Source organism: Sander lucioperca, chromosome 11, assembly GCF_008315115.2.
Source record: "Sander lucioperca isolate FBNREF2018 chromosome 11, SLUC_FBN_1.2, whole genome shotgun sequence".
In the NCBI taxonomy this organism is placed as follows: domain Eukaryota; kingdom Metazoa; phylum Chordata; class Actinopteri; order Perciformes; family Percidae; genus Sander; species Sander lucioperca.
The window spans coordinates 24,556,388-24,561,387 of record NC_050183.1 but is presented as its reverse complement, the minus strand read 5'-3'; the positions used below and the strand labels follow the sequence as shown (position 1 = coordinate 24,561,387).

The 5,000-nt window shown below is 46.8% G+C and overlaps 2 protein-coding genes across 2 annotated transcripts in view; one reads left to right on the top strand and one right to left on the bottom strand.

Moving 5' to 3' along the window:
• apc2 (APC regulator of WNT signaling pathway 2) overlaps window positions 1-5,000 on the top strand; it is a 45,822-nt gene that overhangs the window by 2,686 nt on the left and 38,136 nt on the right. The gene's annotated exons all lie outside the window — the stretch shown is intronic.
• LOC116066737 (C-type mannose receptor 2-like) overlaps window positions 1-5,000 on the bottom strand; it is a 20,247-nt gene that overhangs the window by 14,398 nt on the left and 849 nt on the right. The window lies entirely within an intron of this gene.

Here is a 5,000-nt window from a genome sequence, read left to right as displayed (position 1 = left end):
AAGTCCTGATTATTTACATGGAGTCTGGTTTAGGTTGGTGATGGTGATTTCGGGGCTGTTTAATGTTAAACTAAAAGGATCTTACTCTTTAACTAAAAGGTCTATCTCTGTAGGGATCCTTTCATAATGTTGTCAGACACCTAATCTGAGCCTGTCAGCGGCAACAACAGTGGTCAGATGTCTGAGTGTCCCTGAACACACCATCAGGAAGGGATTTCTCTTGGCTGAAGCTCCATGTGATGAGCTCGTTTGACAGAAAACCAACTGGATTATTATTTCTCTGCGACTATACTATACCATCTTCATTTCTGTAGCCTAATGACGTGAAACTTTTCCTCTGACTGGAGGGGACAGAATCAATCTGAAAAGGCACAAAATGGCGGCTGAGCAGCAGAGAGGTAATGTAACAAACAACTTGATAGCCTGCAATAATGTGTCATAAACCTGACACTGATGCGTTATTATGGTCTCATATCTAATCACAGAAAAGCACGTGCGTGCGTGTGTGTGTTTGTGTGTGTGTGTGTGTGTGTGTGTGTGTGTGTGTGTGTTCTTGTTTTACTATATTCGTGGGGTCCAAAAACCGGGAGTCCAGTGAGGTCCTGACAGCTTTGTGGGGCCAAAATGCTGGAGCCCACAAGTTTAAAGGGCTGTTTGAGGGTTAAGACTTGGTTTTAGGATTAGGGTTAGAATTATGTTATGGTTAGGGTGAGGGTAAGGGTTAAGGTTAGGCATTTAGTGGTGATGGTCAAGGTTAGGGTAAGGGGCTAGGGAATGCATTATGTCAATGACGGGTCCCCACAAAGATAGTGCCACAAACCTGTGTGTGTGTATGTTTGTGTGTGTGTGTGTGTGTGTGTGTGTGTGTGTGTGTGTGTGTGTGTGTGCGGTTGTGTGTCTCTCTGTGTGAAAAAAAAGCCCAAAAAACAATCCGAAGCGTCCATTTTCTTCCCAGAAACTTTAAAACAAGTGTTCAGAAACCATCTGAGACTTCAGTGGGAGCAGCTAGCTAGCTAGCCCGTTCGCAGGTTTTCATGGTAACAGAGACATCGCCGTGGCGCTTAGGATTGTGGGTAGTGTAGTACTTATCCGTGACATTGCGGAAACAACATGTTTAAAGGTCCAGTGTGTAACATGTTTAGTTGTTCATTATCAAAATCTGTGTTGCCCGTTCACAAACTTGTCCTTTTTCATGAATAGTTACCTCCACCATCAACTCCAAGTATTCCTATTGGCTTGAAATTTTACATTTCCATTCACATGAACTGGGTTAGACCAAGGGGGTAAGCGAGCATCTGGCAAGCGTAGCTCCTACGGCGCTATTTTGATGCTAACAAGCCATTACCCCCCGTTAGCATCCCATTGACTCCCATTCATGTTGACGTCACTTTGACAGAGAATAACTTTACATCTGAAGAGTTTAAAGACTCTATTTGTCCATTGTTTATTTCTAAAGAAACACGACAATGTATAAAAGGCTCCATTACCTTGTACCTCACGTTATGGCTCCGTAGCAGACGTTTTTATAAAAATAGGCTAACGATTGGGTCATAACCACGAGACTTACTGTCTCATAGTAGAGGAATTACCGTATAGTACAGGAGAAGCTCTCAGGCAGTTTGGACTTCCATTAGCTGTTTAAGTTTAATTACTAATGTTAACTATCATTTTAGTGATCAATAATTAGCCTGTGCCTATGTCATCTCCCAACACGGTCTCACGGCAGTTTGTGTAATTGTCACGTTATTTTGAATCTATTGATTTGTGTACAACAACACGTTTATGTCGTTTTTTCATGGTGGCCAGCACGAAATGGGAACCATGTATTCAGAGGTTGGGTTTCGGAAAAGATGAACGGGGAAAGGACGCCTCACACGCCGGGAGGCGGCCGCGGGGGGCGCGCGACAATAACGGGACGGTTGTGATTAGGAAAACAACGGGGAAACAAAAGGCCACACGCTGGACGTGATCCCCGCTCTCCCGGGTGAAAGCCCTGTATTGTTTGACTCATCCACCACCACCAACCAACCTCCTATGTGGGTTTTCGGCTTTTCATACTACTCTCTACCTTATTCGTGCTGTGATCACGAAATATGCTTCCTATTGAAATACATTACTTCACATTTTTGTGCTGGCCACCGCGATAAAAACGAGAAAAACGTCCCCGTGAAGACGAATCAATAGATTAAATAACGTGACCGTTTCACGAACTGACGTGAGACTGGGTTGTATCTCCTTACATATACCTACGCTCTCCGTCTCTGCTAGATTGGGAATGATTGAGATTTCTCTTGGCACAGCTACCAGAAGACTTCCAACTTTCAGACAGGTTGCTCACGTCACATCTACGTCTTCAAGCTCAGTTGGAGGCTTAGAGTTGGTGACTTCACTGGTCTCCATAAAAATATATGGCGTTGCTGTGTCCATTTTTTTACTGTCTATGGGATAGACACTCCATATTCATGCGTCATCTTGAAATACGTTAGCCGGTAGCAAAATTACGAATCCCACTATGGCCAAGCCAAGACCCATTGGCGTGTCCATAGTGGTCGATTGGTTGGCGTTAGGCATTGACCTCGACTAGGCTTAGGATAGCCGATTGGTCAGGGTGTAGGACCTGAACACATCGGTTTACGTTCGAGTGGTGTAGTCTAATTTTTTGTAGAGAGTATACTGTAATTTTTTCCCTCCCAGCATTAGACTCGCCCGTCCCAGAGCGATGCGTCCCAGAGCGACAACCTTGGCGTGGCCATAGTGGGATTCGTAATATCGTTAGCCGGTATAAGGGACATACAGGACATACTGCTCCGTGTGTGTGTGCGTGTGTGTGTGTGTGTGTGTGTTAGGAGCTCCACACAGTCTGACGAGAAAGTGGCAACCTCCATACCCAGTGAAAGTCATCGTTTCTCGGTTACTGGACTCCGCGGAGCTCCGGAGCTGCTAGCTAGGCTATGTGTCCCATTTAATCCTATGGGAAACGATCGTTGCTACACTTTCGGCATAACTTTCGTATATTTACAGTTTGAATTTCGTCACGCCACTTACATAACATCTACCCCAAGGTCTTATAAAGCTAACTATGGTGTCCAATTTCAATTTAATGACTTTTTGTGAACATTAGGGGTTTCGTTAGCTGCGACTGTCCCTCCAATGGACACACATGATATGCTCCGTAAAGTTCAGCTAACACATAGCTAGCTACTAGCATTAGCGCTTGGTAGACTGTATCACCGAGTATACAAATTTGCGTGTATTGTAGAATGGTCGGCATTTAACAGTCACAAACTCCACCAGCAGTTAGTTGGATACAAGCACCCCCATTTCTGCACCAGGCAGTCAGTGTTAACACAGCTCACCTCCACTAGCTAGCCTTACTCGGCGACAGAGCTAGTAGAGTAGCTAGACTGGTAGCTGGATAGTCCGATACAGCAATTGTTTCCACAACAACAAAAACACAGCAGTCTCTGAACTCGCGTTGGGAGTTTCGTTGGTTGGATGTAGTCCAGTTTGTTGTCTAATGAGCGGACGCTTGCAAGCAGGATTGATGGAACAGGTGGCTGACTAGCGTTAGTTTTCCACAGGCAAACTCGTTCAACGTCCCCCGCTGATGATGTCCCTTCACCGGCCAGAGGCATCGAGCTGCACCGCTGGTCTCCATAGCCGGCGGGTGAAGCTGTGTGGAGTATTCCGTCTGTAATAAAGTGTCCTGCATATTCTCCGAATAAATCTATCTATCTAAAGTTTTGATGCTGAGAAGCCACTAAGCTACGCGAGGATTCAAGATGGCTGACAGTCGTTTTGGTTCGTGAGATTTCGGAGAATGCCGGAGTCCAACCCCCTACGGGCTATGCGGAAGTAGCTCCTAGTACTGGCTGTAGTCCTTTGCCTCTGGGCAAAAATCTTCCGTTGACGCAAAAATCGTCGTTTTACGTCATCGGAAGATTTTTTGCAGACCCACAATCCAGAGATCTCTCCTCTCAGGGAGACATGAGGGAGGGAAGCACGGTCATTCAAAAATACTACCGTGTTTCTACTGATACGAAGCTCAATGCTAAATCGGTGAAGTATCCCTTTAAGTTTAAATATGCAAATGACTTTAGAATGAATTAGATATTTTTACGCAATACATAACGTGTTTGTGGATGTTTGACTGCATGTTGCTCTCCACACACAGACGCCATTTTCTCTTCTTCCTCCTCCTCCTCCTCCTCTCCTTGCCTGAAGGATGCGGTTGCCGCGGTAACCAGACAGTCCCCAGGGAGACAGAGAGAGAGAGAGAGAGAGAGATGCATGCTGGGAGTGGGGGTGGTTGACTTTCTTTGTTCAGACACATGATGCACTTTTAATGTAAATACATGCAGCGTTTAATATATTATTAGGTCAATCAAGGGGAAACGCCAGAGCAGGGGGAATGAGAGGGGGGAAACGCCAGAGCAGGGGGAATGAGAGGGGGAACGCCAGAGCAGGGGGAATGAGAGGGGGAACGCCAGAGCAGGGGGAATGAGAGGGGGGAAACGCCAGAGCAGGGGGAATGAGAGGGGGAACGCCAGAGCAGGGGGAATGAGAGGGGGAACGCCAGAGCAGGGGGAATGAGAGGGGGAACGCCAGAGCAGGGGGAATGAGAGGGGGGAAACGCCAGAGCAGGGGGAATGAGAGGGGGGAAACGCCAGAGCAGGGGGAATGAGAGGGGGAACGCCAGAGCAGGGGGAATGAGAGAGAGTCTTTGTCTTCCTGTTTCTCTTCACCGTTGTCTCATATCGGGGTCACCCGCATCAGATCATCCGTCGCCATAGCAACTGCACCTTTTAATGCTCGTTTCATGTCTCCGTCTGATTCGTTATCCTCCCGGGAATTTCTTCCCCAGCATGCTTTGCCAGCGACTGCAGCAGTGAGCTGAGTGTGTGCGTGTGTGTGTGTGTGTGTGTGTGTGTGTGTGTGTGTGTGTGTGTCAGCTGATACAGAGAGAGACATCACTGGATGGAAATGTGTCACCATGGCGA